The sequence below is a fragment of the Budorcas taxicolor genome, chromosome 20, assembly GCF_023091745.1.
Source record: "Budorcas taxicolor isolate Tak-1 chromosome 20, Takin1.1, whole genome shotgun sequence".
NCBI classification, from domain to species: domain Eukaryota; kingdom Metazoa; phylum Chordata; class Mammalia; order Artiodactyla; family Bovidae; genus Budorcas; species Budorcas taxicolor.
This window is the reverse complement of record NC_068929.1, coordinates 47867641-47888012: the sequence shown is the minus strand read 5'-3', so window position 1 is coordinate 47888012 and position 20372 is coordinate 47867641.

Below are 20372 nucleotides of genomic sequence, written 5' to 3'. Positions count from 1 at the left end.
GCTCTCACAACAGTACATGACCACTGGGAAGACCATAGTCTTGACTATATGGACTTCTGTCAGCAGAGAAATGTGTCTGCTTTTCAGCACACTGTCTAGATTTGTCATAGCTTCTGATTTCATGGCTGCATTCACCTTGTACAGTGATTCTAGAGCCCAAGAAGAGGAAATTGTTACCACCTCCACCTTTTCCCCTTCTATTTACCATGATGTAACAGGGCCGGATGCCACAATCTGAGTTTTTTTCATATTTATTTTTAATATGACTCTTTCTCTCTCCTCCTTCACCCTAATTAAGGGGTCTTTACTTCCTCTTCATACAGAGTACATCATGAGAATGAAGGTCAAGCTGGAATCAAGATTGCCGGGAGAAATATCAATAACCTCAATATACAGATGACACCACCCTTATGGCAGAAAGTGAAGAACTAAAGAGCCTCTTGATAAAAGTGAAAGAAGAGAGTGAAAAAGTTGGCTTAAAGCTCAACATTCAGAAAACAAAGATCATGGCATACGGTCCCTTCACTTCATGGCAATTAGATGGAGAAACAGTGGCAGACTTTATTTTGGAGGCTCCAGAATCAGTGCAAATGGTGGTGACTGCAGCCATGAAATTAAAAGATTCTTACCAACTAAGACCAACTTAGGTATGACCAACTGGATAACATATTAAAAAGCACAGACATTGCTTTGCCAACAAAGGTCCATCTAGTCAAGGTTTTTGCAGTAGTCATGTATGGATGTGAGAGTTGGAATGTAAAGAAAGCTGAGCACCGAAGAATTGATGCTTTTGAGCTATGGTGTTGGAGAAGACTCTTGAGAGTCCCTTGGACTGCAAGGAGATCCAACCAATAAATCCTAAAGGAAGTCAGCCCTGAATATTCATTAGAAGGACTGATGTTGAAGCTGAAACTCCAATACTTTGGCCAGCTGATACAAAGAGCTGACTCATTTGAAAAGACTCTAGTGCTAGGAAAGATTGAAGGCGGGAGGAGAAGGGGACGACAGAGGATGAGATGGATGGATGCCATCACTGACTCAATGGACATGAGTTTGAGTAAACTCCAGGAGTTGGTGATGGACAGGGAGGCCTAGCGTGCTGCAGTACATGGGGTCACAAAGAGTCGGACATGACTAAGCGACTGAACTGAAGTGAACTGAACTTAGTTCCTTTCTATTAGTGCCTTAATAAATATCTACACTCATGACTGTGCCAGGATTTCCATGGACTCTGAATTTGGAAAATGTTCTTTCAATTCAGTTCAGTTCAAAGTTTCACCTTTAGCATCATTCCTTCCAAAGAACACCCAGGGCTGATCTCCTTTAGAATGGACTGGTTGGATCTGCTTGCAGTCCAAGGGACTCTCAAGAGTCTTCTCCAACACCACTGTTCAAAAGCATCAATTCTTCGGCACTCAGCTTTCTTCAAAGTCCAACTCTCACATCCATACATGACCACTGGAAAAACCATAGCCTTGACTAGGCGGACCTGTGTTGTCAAAGTAATGTCTCTGCTTTTGAATATGCTATCTAGGTTGCTCATAACTTTTCTTCAAAGGAGTAAGCGTCTTTTAATTTCATGGCTGCGGTCACCATCTGCAGTGATTTTGGAGACCAAAAAATGAAGTCTGACACTGTTTCCACTGTTTCTCCATCTATTTCCCATGAAGTGATGGCCCAGATGCCATGATCTTCATTTTCTGAATATTGAGCTTTAAGCCAACTTTTTCACTCTCCTCTTCCACTTTCATCAAGAAGCTTTTTAGTTCCTCTTCACTTTCTGCTGTAAAGGTGGTGTCATGTTCTTTAGTCCTAAAATATTTTCATTATGTAATTTAAGATTTTCTATGTTTGTTTTTTGTCCTTTGAGTAAATAATCTATGTACATTTATGTTCAATTTAGTTGATCATTCCTATTTCTTCCTGTTCTCCATATCTTTTAACTTTCTCAGTTATTTCTTCAACTTTATATTTCAAACATTCAATAACTTAAAAATTTCTGCCACCTTGTTATATTTGTAATTTCCATTAGTATTTTCTCTGAATTTTTTGTGGTATCTTACTTTTGTATCACAGAATGTGAGACTAATGTGTGACTATTCACTAATGTGAGACTATCACTGAGAATTATATATTTTATAAGTATAAATAAATAATTTTCTATTTTGAAAGATTCCCTATGTCTCTTATCTGTTGGTTTTAACCTTTTTCATTTAGGTTTCATAGTTTACTTTCTATTGTCTGTTATTTTTTCCAAAGAACTGTTTGTACTGGAGCTCCAGTGAGTATGGATAGGATTGGTGTATATTAGGGAAAGATGCCAATGTCGCTCTCTCTGGTACTTCTTCTTGGGCTGGTCAGTTTTCCCAGAGACTACTCCTTGAAGGTCTTTGTGTGATGCTAGAACATACTATTAACGTGGAGATAGGCTATCAGCTTTTAGTTTGCAAATATAGTTATGATTTTTGGTTTGGTATAGTATCTGTGCTTGAAACTGTATAGGAATTCCCATATTTAATGGGCCTTTTTCTATCTCCAGGGAACAACTTGATATATTATTGGTAGTTTGTGGGACTGTCAGTTATGTAACTGAAAGAGTAGAAGGAATTCAGGGATAAACTCATTGTTTAAAGCATTTTATAATCCCAGTCTTATCATTACTTACAGAAGCATCAGATGCTGTCAGTTCATAACTAATTTAAATATTCTACTTTAAAGGTAAAGTTTTATAATCAGCTATCCCCAACTGCACATTTAGAATTTCCCTTTTTATGGTTTAATACTTTAGTCACCAGTCATTTATTTGCTTTCCATTTTTCAACATTTGATTGCTCTTCTTTATATTGTTTCCTTGCTTGTGAGGGTTTTACCTTAAGGAATAATCTTTAATCTGCTCTCAACAGCAGGTATAGTTTGGGGGATAAAGGATTATATAATGTAAAGGGATTTTTTTTAAGAAAGGTAATATATAAGCATAAATAATATGCAAAATTAGATACAGGTCTTGGAAGGAGTCCATGCAGTGTATCTCCAAAACTCCAAAGTTTAAAATTAACTAGAATCATGGTAAATTCAAATGTTAGTATTTTTTTGAGAAGGGGAAAACTATATGCTTCTTTTCAACTTGCTATCATTATCAAAGTCTGATCTGAACCACCCTGAAATGCACTTGTTCAAAAATATGTGTGGGAAGAATTCATCCTTAATTTTTCTTCATAGTATATTTTGTAGTAATTGGATTTTAATTTTTCTTCATCATGTCAATAGATAACTAGAAAATGATGCCTTTAAAATCCTTGAGCATTTATGCAACAGTAGATTTATTTTAGTCTATTTTACTCTATCATATGTATAAACTACTTTCAATATGGTAAACATACTGTCTCACAGATATGAGTAAATATTAACCACATTTACATTAAAATGACTTAAAATGACTTGTTTCTCATAGTTACATTATCATAGAGAATTTAAAAGATATGGATTAAAATATGCAAGGAAATATTTTGTGGTTAAGAAGACATGTGCAAGAATTGGTGTTCTCTTTTACTATAGCAACTTCGCTTTCACTTTTCACTTTCATGCATTGGAGAAGGAGACGGCAAGCCACTCCAGTGTTCTTGCCTGGAGAATCCCAGGGACAGGGGATCCTGGTGGGCTGCCGTCTATGGGATCACACAGAGTCGGACACGACTGAAGCGACTTAGCAGTAACAGCAGTAGCAGTTTATTATATCTTATAGTTTTGGAGAAGATCATTTTATCAGTTCACAAATGTTGAGGCTCTACTAAATGTTATGTATTAAATAAATAACAGTAAAATTATGATAAAAATTTTAAAGTTTAGGTTAGAGGTTTTAGAAGTGAAAGAGACAACTAAATGGATATGAGAGACACTTATGAGAATAGAAAAATAAAGATACATGAAATTAGAAAAAGGAGAGCCTTGGACAAAAGGAGCTGTTTTAAATAGATAAAATAGATTCCAATAAGGTGATACTTAAAATCAACCAATTTATTAACCCTTGGATACAGTAAGCAAGGATGTCATCAATTATAGGAGACAAGATCAGAGTTGTAGTAATGGGGCAAAAGGGTAAATTAACATACTGTCTGGTGGAGCATTTGAGAAAGAGAGAGCTAGCTATTTGAGGATTTTTAAAACAGATTAATTGTGAAATTTAAGATGTTTGTCAAGGATGATTTCAAGATTTTTTAAAAATCATTTCAAAATTAATGAGAGGGAAAATGAAGTATATGTGTACAGATGAGAAAAAATAATGGAAGCATTAGAAAAATATTAAAATAAATGATATATATAGAATGATTAGTAAAATGTCTAGAATAGAAAAGAAGCACAAAAATAATACTTATTGCATAAATAAAATGTATGTAAACATGAAAATGAGTTAGGTCTATTGTTAAACTTATGAACACTCAAAAACAAGCAAGTTAAATTTAAAGAAGCACCAAATATGTCATTTTCAAAGAAGTGATGAAATAGTACATGTCTCCAGATGAAGAGTCATCTAGATTAACCAATGCATCTTTCATCATCTTATCTTCACTATGATTTAGAAGTTCTAATTTTCAAATTGTGAGGTAGTTTGAGCATTCTTTGGCATTGCCTTTCTTTGGGATTGGAATGAAACCTGACCTTTTCCAGTCCTGTGGCCACTGCTGAGTTTTCCAAATTTGCTGGCATATTGAGTGCAGCACTTTCACAGCATCATCTTTCAGGATTTGAAATAGCTCAACTGGAATTCCATCACCTCCACTAGCTTTGTTCGTAGTGATGCTTTTTAAGGCCCACTTGACTTCACATTCCAGGATGTCTGGCTCTGGATGGGTGATCACATCACCATGGTTATCCGGGTTGTGAAGATCTTTTTTATACAGTTCTTCTGTGTATTCTTGCCACCTCTTCTAATATCTTTTGCTTCTGTTAGGTCCATATCATTTCTGTCCTTTATCGAGCCCATCTTTGCATGAAATGTTCCCTTGGTATCTCTAATTTTCTTGACGAGATCTCTAGTCTTTCCCATTCTGTTGTTTTCCTCTATTTCTTTGTATTGATCGCTGAAGAAGGCTTTCTTACCTCTTCTTTCTATTCTTTGGAACTCTTCATTCAGATGCTTATATCTTTCCTTTCCTCCTTGGCTTTTCGCTTCTCTCTTCACAGCTATTTTTAAGGCCTCCCCAGACAGCCATTTTGATTTTTTGCATTTCTTTTCCATGGGGATGGTCTTGATCCCTGTCTCTTGTACAATGTCACTGACCTCATTCAATAGTTAATCAGGCAATCTATATATCAGATCTAGGCCCTTAAATCTACTTCTCACTTCCACTGTATAATCATAAGGGATTTGATTTAGGTCATATCTGAATGGTCTAGAAGTTTTCCCTACTTTCTTCAATGTAAGTCTGAATTTGGTAATAAGGAGTTCATGATCTGAGCCACAGTCAGCTCCTGGGCTTGTTTTTGTTGACTGTATAGAGCTTCTCCATCTTTGGCTGCAAAGAATATAATCAATCTGATTTCGGTGTTGACCATCAGGTGATGTCCACGTATACAGTCTTCTCTTGTGTTGTTGGAAGAGGGTGTTTGCTATGACCAGTGCATTTTCTTGGCAAAACTCTATTAGTCTTTGCCCTGCTTCATTCTGCATTCCAAGGCCAAATTTACCTGTTACTCCAGGTGTTTCTTGACTTCCTACTTTTGCATTCCAGTCCCCTATAATGAAAAGGACATCTTTGTTGGGTGTTAGTTCTAAAAGGTCTTGTAGGTCTTCATAGAACCATTCAACTTCAGCTTCTTCAGCGTTACTGGTTGGGGCATAGACTTGGATTACCGTGATATTGAATGGTTTGCCTTGGAGACGAACAGAGATCATTCTGTCATTTTTGAGATTGCATCCAAGTACTGCATTTCAGACTCTTTTGTTGACCAAGATGGCTATTCCATTTCTTCCAAGGGATTCCTGCCCACAGTAGTAGATATAATGGTCATCTGGGTTAAATTCACCCATTCCAGGCCATTTTAGTTTGCTGATTCCTAGAATGTCGACGTTCACTCTTGCCATTTCTTGTTTGACCACTTTCAATTTGCCTTAATTCATGGACCTGACATTCCAAGTTCCTATGCAATATTGCTCTTTATAGCATCAGATCTTGCTTCTATCACCAGTCACATCTACAGCTGGGTATTGGTTTTGCTATGGCTCCATCCCTTCATTCTTTCTGGAGTTATTTCTCCACTGATCTTCAGTAGCATATTGGGCACCTACTGACCTGGGGAGTTCCTCATTCAGTATCCTATCATTTTGCCTTTTCATACTGTTCATGGGGTTCTCAAGGCAAGACTACTGAAGTGATTTGACATTCCCTTCTCCAGTGGAAAATTCTGAGAAAGACGGGAATACCAGACCACCCAACCTGCCTCTTGAGAAATCTGTGTGCAGGTCAGGAAGCAACAGTTAGAACTGGACATGGAACAACAGACTGGTTTCAAATAGGAAAAGGAGTACATCAAGGCTGTATATTGTCACCCTGCTTATTTAACTTATATGCAGAGTACATCATGAGAAATGCCTGACTGGAAGAAACACAAGCTGGAATCAAGATTGCCGGGAAAAATATCAATAACCTCAGATATGCAGATGACACCACCCTTATGGCAGAAAGTGAAGGTGAACTTAAAAAGCCTCTTGATGAAAGTGAAAGAGGAGAGTGAAAAAGTTGGCCTAAAGCTCCACATTCAGAAAACGAAGATCATGGCATCAGGTTCCATCACTTCATGGGAAATAGATGGGCAAACAGTGGAAACAGTGTCAGACTTTATTTTTTGGGGCTCCAAAATCACTGCAGATGGTGACTTCAGCCATGAAATTAAAAGATGCTTCCTCTTTGGAAGAAAAGTTGACCAATCTAGATATCACATTCAAAAGCAGAGACATTACTTTGCTGACTAAGGTCTGTCTAGTCAAAGCTATGATTTTTCCAGTAGTCATGTATGGATGTGAGAATTGGACTGTGAAGAAGGCTGAGTGCCAAAGAATTGATGCTTTTGAACTGTGGTGTTGGAGAAGACTCTTCAGAGTCCCTTGGACTGCAAGGAGATCCAACCAGTCCATTCTGAAGGAGATCAGCCCTGGGATTTCTTCAGAAGGAATGGTGCTAAAGCTGAGGCTCCAGTACTTTGGACACCTATGTGAAGATTTGACTCATTGGAAAAGACTCTGATGCTGGGAGGGATTGGGGGCAGGAGGAGAAGGGGACGACCGAGGATAAGATGGCTGGATGGCATCACTGACTCGATGGACGTGAGTCTGAGTGAACTCTGGGAGTTGGTGATGAACAGGGAGGACTGGCATGCTGCGATTCATGGGGTTGCAAAAAGTCGGACACGACTGAGCGACTGAACTGAACTGAACTGAATTTCCAATTATGTGTTTCTTTACTAAACCTGTTTATTGATTTCTTTAATTAAAATTGTGTGGCTTAGAACTGTTCAGGGTTCTCTTTCTTAGAGAACTTATAAACCATATATGATATAAACTTATGCAGATAATTACTCATATGAACTTAAATTTTGATGTCTTATAAAGACAAAATCTTGAGTTCCATGATATAATGAGCAGATTCAATATTTTATCTAAGTCTGGGAGGCTCATTGAAAATTAGCCAGGTAGAGAGCAGAGGAAATTAATTTTCTAAGCAGGAGAACATCATTCTTGAAGGAAAAGGAGTAGGAAGTATTTGATAGAGTCTAGTTAGGGAGGCAATATACAGAGATCCCTCCAATACTGTGTTATTGTGTGGATCTATCAGAGAGAAAACTGAAGCCCCAAGGAAGAATAGATGTAACTGGCAACACATACTGGGTTTTGGCTTAAAGATATAAAGTCTACATGAAGAATAGATCAGTTGAGAAAAATGAGTTATATATTACCCAGGTAAGAGATGATGGTTTCCCTGACAACTATAATAGTAGGGAAGTTGGAGAAAAATATAAATACTCAAGATAATTGTTATGATAGAACTGGCAGTATTGGTAGTTGAATAATGGCTAGTGAAGGAGAATGAGGCACAAGGACAATTATCGTTTTTTGGCATAAAAGGCTGTGAGAAAGGACTACAGTATAATAAAATTTGCAAGACTAGAAAAGAAAAATAGATTTTGCTTGCCATATGAATACATGATCAGATAATCTGATGTATAAGTGGAACCATTTAAAATGGAAAATGTTTGGCAGGGAAATATAAATAACTCCTCTTAAGGAATACAGTGAAGTGTTTTGAATATATGTATGCATTTTAATAAAACACAGAGAAGTCCTTCAGAAGGCATGATGTTTATACACCTGTTGAATAAAATTATTTAGACTCAGTATATTGGTTTAGTATAATAGGCTTATTCAGAAAAACATTTTGCTCTGGTAAAAGGGATGAATTGTGAATAGGTGTTGTATAAATATTTGCTTCTAAAAAAACACATTGCAGGAATAAGGTTTTTTTCTTTTTTTTTTTGCTACACTATGCATTTCTACAATTAGAAAAAGAAAATAATAAAGTAGTATGCCCAATTTATTACTTTTAATACTTAGTGGTAGTACAGGTAAGCTAGGGGATTCCCTGGCTCATATGATGAAGAATCTGCCTGCAATGTGGGGGACCTGGGTTCAATGCCTGGGTCAGGAAGATCCCCTGGAGAAGGGAATGTCTACCCGTTCCAGTATTTTTGCCTGGGAAATTCCATGGACAGAGGAGCCTGGCAGGCTACATACAGTCCATAGGGTCACAAAGAGTTGGACATGACTGAGCGACTAACACTTTCATGAACAATTTATTACCCATAATACTTAAGTTGTTATATTGCACCTAATACAATGTTTATTGTTACTGAATAATATATGAATTCTTACATAATACTCATTGAACTCACTTGAATCCTAAATGTATATCTCATCACTGAAGAACTTAAAATCTTCATGCTACTTTCCAAAGGACAAAGAAATGAATTGAGTAATTTTTATTTTTTGTTATATTGAAATCTCTGTACATTTTACAGAAGAAATAGACTTATTTAAACTATTTATTTTATTTAAACAAACAGATTTCAAAAAGTTTAATTCAGTAAGAAACTAATCTTGGAAACCAGTTTCTAGACATAAATATGTTTGTTGTTTAAAGATAAATTGTTTATTTATAGAGTTCACTGTGATCTTAAGAAGATTATTGAAACAATATATATCAGAATATCTAGTCTTCCTCTCCACACTCTTCATGTAATAACCCTGCCATTGTCATTTCCTTGGCTTGGGAGTACTATAATTTTTTCTTACCTCATAATTTAGCAAAAATTGGAATCTCTTAAAGGAACAATTGAAAATTATTACCATGCTCAATGGTAGATGCCATTCAGTTTTAATACTGGAAACTATATGACTCTAGGGAATTAGACATTTTCAAACAATTATCAATTACTACTACAACATATACAATCATAACTTAGTGGATACAATTGTTATTTATGTTTAATCTTTATCTCTCTGATATGTAACATAATGAAAATACAAAGCAGAATTTATAATTTCATATACTCTATTAAATGTGTATGATAATATATTTGGATTATATATAATTATAATAGATATATTCTATTAACATTGGCATTTTGACATTTTGGTTTTTCAAATAATTGTGCAGGCAAAATGGAGTGAATTCTCTAACAAGATTGATTTATTATTATTCTATAGTAATATTGTTAGACAGTATTTTTTGCTTGTAATTAAGCATCCTATTTATTCATTGACCCTTAAAAAATATGAGTTTTAGATTGGATGGATCCGTTTTATACATGGAATTTTTTCACTAGAAAATTTTGCAGTACCACAGGATTTGTGGTTGGTTGAAGTCTTGGACATGGAACTAGAATAGAGAGTTGCCATGTACAGAGGATCCTCATGTGTGAAGGATTATTATAAATTACAATAGGATTTTCAACTGGACAGAGGGTAGGTGCCCTTAACCCTTGCTTTGTTCAAGGGTCAGCTGTCATGTGTTGATGTCACATCAATTAAGGAGTTAGATTGAAATCATTTGTTATAAATAGATATTCTGCACCAAACAGTGTCTTTCATAGAGTATGCTCTTTAAATGTTTGCTATACTGAGTCTAATTTAAGATAAGACTTCAGAAAATATATGGTAAGATTGTGTCTTATATTGGTTAAGTATGCAAACAAGGAAATTAACATTCAAAAATATATGTGTCTATACTATATTTAGGAAATGGTTAAACTAGATTCATACTATATATTTAAAAATATTTACGTATGCACAGATCAGTAAAGGATATAGTCCTCTCTTTAATTTGGTAAAGATGTCACAATGAATTTTAAAGTATTAGACCTTTATATGTTTATATCAAAAGATATCTTCATTAAGATATGGAGTTCTGCCAAGAGAACACACTGGTCATAGGAAACACCCTCTTCCAACAACACAGGAGAAGACTCTACACATCGACATGACCAGATGGTTGACACTGAATTCAGATTGATTATATTCTTTGCAGCCAAAGATGGAGAAGCTCTATACAGTCAGCAGAAACAAGACTGGGATCTGACTGTGGCTCAAATCATGAACTCTTTATTGCCAAATTCTGACTGAAATTGAAGAAAGTGGAGAAAACCATTAGACCATTCAGGTATGACCTAAATAAAATCCCTTATGGCTATACAGTGGAAGTGAGAAATAGATTTAAGGGACTAGATTTGATAGACAGAGTGCCTGAGGAACTATGGACGAAGGTTCGTGACATTGTACAGGAGATAGGAATCAAGAATATCCCCAAGAAAAAGAAATGCAAAAAAGCAAAATGGCTGTCTAAGGAGGCCTTACAAATAGCTGTGAAAAGAAGAGAAGCGAAAAGCCAAGGAGAAATGAAAGGATATACCCATTTAAATGCAGAATTCCAAAGAATAGCATGGAGAGATAAGAAAGCCTTCCTCAGTGATCAATGCAAAAAATAGAGGAAAACAATAGAATGGGAAAGACTAGAGATCTCTTCAAGAAAATGAGTGATACCAAGGGAACATTTCATGCAAAGATGGGCTCAATAAAGGACAGAAATGGTAGAGACCTAAAAAAAGGAGAAGATATTAAGAAGAGGTGACAAGAATACACAGAACTGTACAAAAAAGATCTTCACAACTCAGATAATCACGACGGTATGATTACTCACCTAGATCCAGACATCCTGGAATGTCAAGTCAAATGGGCCTTAGGAAGCATCACTACAAACAAAGCTAGTGGAGGTGATGGAATTCCAGTTGAGCTATTTCAAATCCTGAAAGATGATGCTGTGAAAGTGCTGCACTCAATATGCCAGCAAATTTGGAAAACTCAGCAGTGGCCACAGGACTGGAAAAGGTCAGGTTTCATTCCAATCCCAAAGAAAGGCAATGCCAAAGAATGCTCAAACTATCATATAATTGCACTCATCTCCTAGTAAAGTAATGCTCGCTAGTAAAGTAATGCTCAAAGTTCTCCAAGCCAGGCTTCACCCATATGTGAACTGTGAACTCCCAGATGTTGAAGCTGGTTTTAGAAAAGGCAGAGGAACCAGAGATCAGATTGCCATGATGATCTTCTGGATCATCAAAAAGCAAGAGAGTTCCAGGAAACATCTATTTCTGCTTTATTGACTATGTCAGAGCCTTTGTGTGGATCACAATAAACAGGAAAATTCTGAAAAAGATGGAAATACCAGACCACCCGACCTGCCTCTTAAGAAAACTGTATGCAGGTCAGGAAGCAACAGTTAGAACTGGACAAAGAAAAACAGACTGGTTCCAAATAGGAAAATGAGTACGTAAGGGCTGTATATTGTCACCCTGTTTATTTAACTTATATGCAGAGTACATCATGAGAAATGCTGGACTGGAAGAAGCACAAGCTGGAATCAAGATTGCCGGGAGAAATATCAATAACCTCAGATATGCAGATGACACCACCCTTATGGCAGAAAGTGAAGAACTAAAGAGTCTCTTGATGAAAGTGAAAGAGGAGAGTGAAAAAGTTGGCCTAAAGCTCCACATTCAGAAAACGAAAATCATGGCATCCTGTCCCATCACTTCATGGCAAATAGATGGGGAAACAGTGGCTGACTTTATTTTTCTGGGCTCCAAAATCACTGCAGATGGTGACTGCAGCCATGAAAATTAAAAGACACTCCTTGGAAGGAAAGTTATGACCCACCTAGACAGCATATTGAAAAGCAGAGACATTACTTTGTCAACAGAGGTCCATCTAGTCAAAGCTATGGTTTTTCCAGTGGTCCTGTATGGATGTGAGAGTTGGACTATAAAGAAAGCTGAGTGCCGATGAATTGCTGCTTTTGAACTGTGGTGTTGGAGAAGACTCTTGAGAGTCCCTCGGACTGCAAGGAGATCCAACCAATCCATCCTAAAGGAGATCAGTTCTGGTTTTTCATTGGTAGGACTGATTTTGAAGCTGAAACTCCAATACTTTGGCCACCTGATGTGAAGAGCTGACTCATTTGAAAAGACCCTGATGCTGGGAAAGATTGAGGGCAGAGGGAGAAGGGGACGAGAGAGGATGAGATGGCTGGATGGCATCGCCGACTGGATGGACATGGATTTGGGTGGACTCCGGGAGTTGGTGATGGACAGGGATTCCTGGCGTGTTGCAGTTCATGGGGTCGCAAAGAGTTGGACACAACTGAGCAACTGAACTGAACTGAACTGAACATCGAAAATTTGTTAAATACATTTTTCTGAAACACACTCTCCAAACAAAAGCATATATCCGGCTACATGGAGACTGGGACTAGCAACCTTCTCCTCTCATTTAAATGAACACTTCATTTTAGACAGAATCATTTGAGCAGAATTGAAAGATGGCATGGAACTTAGCTATTATATTACTTTTAATGATTAACATGATGTAGAATTCAAGGAAGAATTTTGAAAGGCTCTGTTTTCCTCAGCTTTGTAAGAAGGATTGAGACCTGTTACCTGGTCTTGCCATATGAGATCGAAAAAAAAAAAAAAAAAAAAAAATCAGAGAACAGAAAAGAATAGAAACCAATATAAACTTTAACACCTTATATACATTTTGAATTGTAGGAAGGAAATATTATCAAGGTAAATAATAGAAGGGCCTAGAAAAAAACATTTTTCATGTTATTCATTCATAATTGCAAACCTGGGTAGGACGATATGTGCTTAAAAGTGAATAAGCTAAAGATATAAATCAACCCACAAAAAAGAAACATGTTAATTTTTTGTAGTTTGTCAGAAAACAGCATGCTAGAGAGTGCATAATTGTATACTTTGAAAGAAGATATTCAGTGAGAAAGTGAAAATAAAAATCCTTTATACTTACAAAGGAAACTGAAGCAAATACTGAAAGTATTGTGTAAGAAATAAAACTTCATGTTGTGTTCTAGATTTAGAAACTGACAAAATACTTTTAATTTGACTCAGTCCTACTACAGAAGAAAAACAATGAATTGTCTCAAATACCAAAAGCTGTACTGAATTTTATTGTGTGTAATAAAAAGATTGAGTTGGGAGAAAAAAGAATAAACTCATGTTAAATTAAATCGAGATAAATCTGAACTGATTAACAATATGTAAAATCTGTGCTATATCATCGTTTATATTTTACGATTCCTGTGGTATGCTGTGCTTAGTGCTCAGTCATGTCCTACTCTTTGCCATCCTGTGGGCTGTAGTCTGCCAGGCTCCTCTGTCCATGGGATTCTTCAAGCAAAAATACTGGAGTGGGTTGCCATGCCCTTTTCCAGGGGATCATCCTGACCCAGGGATTGAACCAGTGTCTCTTATGTCTCCTACATTGGAAGGCAGGTTCTTTACCACTACCGCCACTTGGGTAGCCGCCAAACAAAATTTTGCCTTTTTTCCTTACCCAACTCCCCTAAGATTGCTGGCAATGTCCTGCAATATTTTCTCAGATTTCAAGTGTTGGTGCAGTTCTGCCTTTAGGGAGTAAGCTTATGGATGACTGTGAGTTCTGAATAACAATAAAAATAGCTTGAAGGCTAGGTAGAATACCCAGATTTGGATGCCTCCTGAAGTGTGTGTCATTTAAAACACTTTTAATGAAGCAACAAGAAAATGAAAATATAAGTAGAAATTTTTTCTGTCGTTTAGTCACTAAGTCATGCATAACTCTTTTGTGACTCCTGGACTGTGGCGTGCCAGGCTCCTCTGCCTATGAGTTTCTCAGGCAAGAATAATGGAGTGGGTTGTCATTTCATTCTCCAGGGGATCTTCCTGAACCAGAGATTGAAACTTTGTCTCCTGCATTGGCAGGCTTTACCACTGAGCCACCAGGGAATTTTAAAATAAGGCAGATGTATTATTACAATTAATACAAAAATTTGAAAGAAATGGTAATTAAAGAGTGAGACAATATAATCAAATAACAGATTATATCAATTTGTTCCCTTTGCCATCCTCAGCATGCTGCCTCTTGTTTGGCCTCTTGTGTTTATAAAGTGGACAAGTATATGTTAATAACAAGAAAATTCAAGAAGATCTTCAACAAGAAAATTTAAGTCCATAGAAGAAGAGAACATGTTCTTTCCACATATCCCTTTTTCAGAAAAAAATTTTAAGAAGTTGCTCATATCCCAGCAGATTATTTCAGCTATTAACAATGCCTGTCAAAAATCTAGAGATATGCAAAATGCCTGTGGGTTATCCAAAATATGGGAACATAAAAGGTATATGTGTAATATGCTTTTAAATTAGGATAATAGTAATTTTTCAACCATTGAGATATTTTTAAATAAGAAAGATTGAATGTACTCAAAACAATATTTTAGGCCTTTTGTTACATTGACAAGAGCAAAGAAATTCATTCTTTGCAGTTGGCATTTCTAACTCCTGTTGTGAATTCTTGTTTCATAATGGCATTTTAAAAGAATGTCAGTTTTAAGATATCCAGTTTGATTTAATTCAAATGTTCAAGAACTTCTTTTCTGTATTTGTTATTCTCCTCTTTTATGTGACATTTTATGCTGCTATAGATAATATGTTTTGTGCTTCCAAAACAAACAAAAAAAGTTAGTGAAGTATTTATTTTTATAAATATCCAATATTTCAAAATAAGGCTCTGCATATTTAATTTTCAAATGAACTTATAACACTGGATTTCTCATTCAATTATATTATTCAATTTTATGAATTATATATGTCTGGCTAACTTTTAGGTAACTTCCAATTTAGCATTCTTTAGTGTAAAATTTGAGTGGTCAGTTCTGCTTACAAATTCTCAAGTTCTTTTTAAAAAATATCTAAGTAGTTCTTGATCTTCCAAACCCGGGGGAAAAACCCAGGTCTTGCTCATTGCAGGCGGTTTCTTTAGCTGCTGAGCCACTAGGGAAGCCCATGAATACTGGAGTGGGTAGCCTATCCCTTCTCCAGGGATCTTCCCGACCCAGGAATCAAATCGGGATCTCTTGCATTTCAGGCAGATTCTTTACAATCTGGGCCACCAGGGAAGTCCCTGTCACAGAAAACCAGTTCAGAATACACTCAATTCTTAAGGTTCTGTTCCTCTAGACCCACTCTTAGTACCAAAATATATTTCAGTAAAGATTCTCCAGAGAAGTGGAATGAATAAGAGATATACACTAAGATATTTATTGCAAGAAATTGTCTTACACAGTTGTGGGAGCTAGGTAAGCAACCCAAAATCTATAAGGTGGACCATCAGGGAGAACATACCTGTGCTTAGGGACATGGGCTGAAACTACTGCCCATAGGCAGAGTTTTCTATTTTTTAAGGAAAACCTCGACTCTGTTTTTAAGACCTTTAACTGACTGAATCTGGTTCACCTATATTTTCTAGGATAATATTCCTTACTTAAACTGATTATAATTCACTGATTATGGAATTTAAACACATCCACAAAATATATTCATAAAACACCAAGCAATTGTCAGAATAACTAGGAATTGTAGCCTAGACAAACTGATGCACCAAAATGACCATCATGATGACAAAGAAAAATTACATGTACTGTAGTTGTCGGCAGAGGTCAGAAAGTGAAGAAATTTATATTACCTGCTAAGAAATATAGGTTGTATCCTGTAAAAAATGAGGAGATGCAGAATAATTTTAGACAAGAAAATTGTCAAATTTGAGCTCATTGTTCAGTGATGATTCTGGCCCCACTGTGAGTAATGACATAAGACTTCTTTAGAAAAGAGCCTGAAATACACATATGGGAGTTATCAAGCATGGTAGGGGTTTTATGCCAATGGAAGTGGGTAATATCACCTGTTACATAATTTAATTAGGATCACATACAAATTTCTTTCTTAAGTGCTTAGAATATATTCAAAACTATATTAGAAACTATTAATACCAATGGATTAAAAATCCTGATGTTGCCCACAGGACCTCATGCTGCAGAGGCACTAAACACGTAGAGAAAAATGTCTAGAACCATGAATCTGAAGCAATGGGAAAATACATTGGAGTAGTGTGGGCATGATGGAGGGATGCCCATATGCAGGGACAGGAAAGAGTTCAAGAAGCAGGACTAGTATATTAAAAAAAGAAGAGGGCCTGGGGCAGGAACACTTTTTAACAAAATAGACAAAGTCAGAGAAATTGAAATTCACTATTAGGCTTGAATGCCCAGAGGGACTGAGAGAAAACTAGTAGAGAACAGTGTCAAGGAAACTAAGAAGGCCACTTTCAAGAATAAATTAATGGAGCACAAATTAAGTGGTGCAGCAAGGTCAAGTGAGACAAGAACTGAAAAGGATTCATCATGTTTTGAAGCTAAGAGGTAATTTGTGAACTGGGGAAAACAGTTTTATTAGAAATGTAGAAGGTTGACGCTCTATTATGGTAGGTTGAGAAGTTAATGGGAGGTCAGAAAAATGACAATAATATTTTCAGACTGTAGAAACTTCGTTTAAAACAAATTGTAATAGATTTCTAGGGAGCAAAAACATGGAGTATTTTTGTTTTGTTTATGGGTGGTAATTTAGCACATTTTAGGCTGGAGGAAAATAATCCAGTGATATGGAAGAGATTAAAAGAGCAGAAAGGGCCCATCTTCTTGAAAATATGCTCTACAAGGTCAGACTTTTCATTTGTTCAGATTATTGCTATATTACAGGCATAGCAGTTAATTAAAAATATTTACAGAATGAATAAATGAATTAAAAAAAAAACATAAAAAGTAGAAGTTAACAAGTTCCTCAGCTCCAAAGCAGTTAATGGGAGATAACTCTCCAAGATCATCATGTAAGACGATAACAGCCATCAAAGTGAGAGAATAAAGAATGGTTTTCTCAGTATCTGTGCTTTTATACTTTTGCTATATTCTGACCTATCTTTTGGAGAAAGCAATGGCAACCCACTGCAGTACTCTTGCCTGGGAAATCCCATGGATGGAGGAACCTGGTGGGCTACAGTCTATAGGGTCGCAAGGAGTCAGACATGACTGAGCAACTTCACTTTCACTTTTCACTTTCGTGCACTGGAGAAGGAAATAGCAACCCACTCGAGTGTTCTTGCTTGGAGAATCCCAGGGACGACAGAGCACAGAGTTGGACATGACTGACGTGACTTAGCAGCAGCAGCAGACCTATCTTTTTATCTAGCTTACTCCTTGCAAAATCATTTTATTTAAATAAATCCAGGTCATTTTGATTTAGGAATCTGTGTAACAATATATATGCCATATGTATTGCATGATATATTTTATACTGTTTTCCTTCATTCTTTTAGATAGGAAAAATTTAAAAAAAATCTATTATTAATGGAGTAAAATCAAATCCTAATCATGTATACCTTTTTCTTTTTTTCTCCCTGGTTTTAAGGATATTATAATAGTTACTCAGGCATATATGTTAAATACTACTGAGTATCCTGCTTTAAATACTGGCCCATCTATCACTTCCTCTGAGAAGTCTTCTCTGACCCTTAAGTTGTAGGAAGGTGGCTCTCTTATATGGTCCACAGTACCACTTCATGAGAGGAGTGTCTGAGATGAGAAGCAAAGCTTCCTTGCCCTTATGTCTTGTGTGTAGTTTGCTTGAAGACAAAGGTGAGGCAAGGCTTCAGGGCATATGACTTTGCTGGAACATCTGCAGAGCAGAGAGAGTGAGAAAGACAGACATTGAGGTGGAGAAAGATGTGAAGCAAGGGCACCTGCAAGTTTCACAACCACCTATAGAGTGGTGAATTTCTCAGTTCACCTACTGAGTTCTGCAGAAGTATGTCTCTCCACCATGTGGATGTTCTCCAAGAGACCACACACAAAACACAACAGAAAACAAACAAAATACTGCCTCACAATTGACCACTGTATGAAGCAGAGGAAAACCAACATGATCTGTCTCCTGTTCCCTGCCCACGTTCTGTGGAAAGGAGTTTCTTCATGAGGAATTAATCACCATCACCATTCACCACATAGTAGAGGGCGTTACCTGATTGCTTTCTTTTGAAACTTTTGGAGAACGCTGATGCTATGATGTACTGAGTAATATTTTAACCAGATACCAGGCCCAGACCTTTGCCTGGTTGGCCTCAGATGGTAGAATCACTGGGACTCACACAATGCTTCACTGCTTACTCAGTGAGAAGAGACATCCACAAAGAGGCAGGGGACACTTGAGGTGGGTAAAACTAAGGAAAGGAAGATTGTATGTACAATACAGTTCATCTCATGTGCTTCATAAACAATTCTACTCTATGTTTTTCTGCTCAGAGGAGATATAAGGGAGAGAGAGATGGATAAATAGACTTCTGTTATTCTTGCTGCAAAGAATGTACACTATCAATTTCCAGAAAACAAAAGCAATAAACAGATGCAGTTATTGTATAGGGTATTATTCATAAATTTAGCAATAATTTGTTTCATGCATGTCCATTAAAAAAAATAGATCTGTAAGGAACATAAAAATGAGGTAAGAATTTTATTCTGAAATAAATTTCCTTAACAAAAGCACAATGAGTTTAAATAATTTGAATACTATAAAGAGATAGAAGGCTAATCAACTTTATGCTTGGACAGTGAACTAAAATACAACTTATCTTCTTCATTGTTCCCTGGATAAAAAGGGCTTACAAGTAATCCAGTGCAACCAAGTCATAATTCGTGACCCTCACTCATATTTATCTTGAGAGTAATAATCTCAGACCATGAGAGTATTTTGCATTGTTAATAAGATAAAAGAGAGATAATGGAAAATGAACACCGCATACGTATTTTTAATTGCACACAATAAATTTGACTTTTCAAAGTTCCTGCTATCATTCAGTTTAAGTGGACCTTAAGGCTGAGTTAGAAATAATTAAAATAATGTGATTTTTCATACCTCTTGCTCACTTTAGAGTTATCTACACACTTTTCTCATGTGTTAGGCTGGGTGCTTTCTGATTTGAGGAAAGAGTTCTGGAAAACAGAGACATGACAGCTGTCAGATTCTTTGTCCAAATTTAATCAGGAATCAGCCAGAAAGAAATGTCCTAATCCATCAACACCTGCTTGGGATAAGCAGTAAACCCACCAGAGACTGAGCCAAATATAGTGACTTAATTAATTGAAAGACTTTGGCAACTCATCAACATGTGGTGCTTTAGAGCAAGCTCTGGTGTTCAACTGTTGTAGAACTGAATCCGCATAACTGTCTTTAAACTTTAAGTAATTAGAAGCTTATTTTTTAAAAAACCAGTGACTTTGAAAAGATTTGAAAGTACCAGGGAAAATGTACAAAAGAATGCCTTCTTGATCTCTGTTTTAAACTGATATTATGATTTCTTACAACTTTTAGATGTTAACGTTTTATAAGTATTTGAACTTTGGAGCTTGGCTGTGCTTCTGAGGGAGTAGCATTTTTATACAGCTAACATGGTGCTGATTAAATTGATGAGTGGGTATTCTATGATAAAACTATACATGTACCACCTGCTCTTAAATGCACACATAATTGCCAAAGGACAGTTATTTCATAATAAATTAAGTCACATAAATGGAATTATACAATATGTAGGGTCTTTCTTTTTCAAGGGGCAGGGGACTGACTACTTTCCCCTAACAGTATTTTCAAGGGTCATTCATGCCATAGCATATCAGTACTTCATTCATTTTTATGGTTCAGTATTATCTCTAGTAACTTTCTTTTATTTTAAAATTTATTTTCTAAGAGGTTATTATTGTCACTTTCACGTTCTTATTTTTGCTGTTTACATGATGATTTGTCATCCTTTTACTTTTAACATATTTGTACCATAGATTTGTATGTATCCAGAATAAAACAAAAACCTCAGTCCTATTTTTATTATCCAGTGT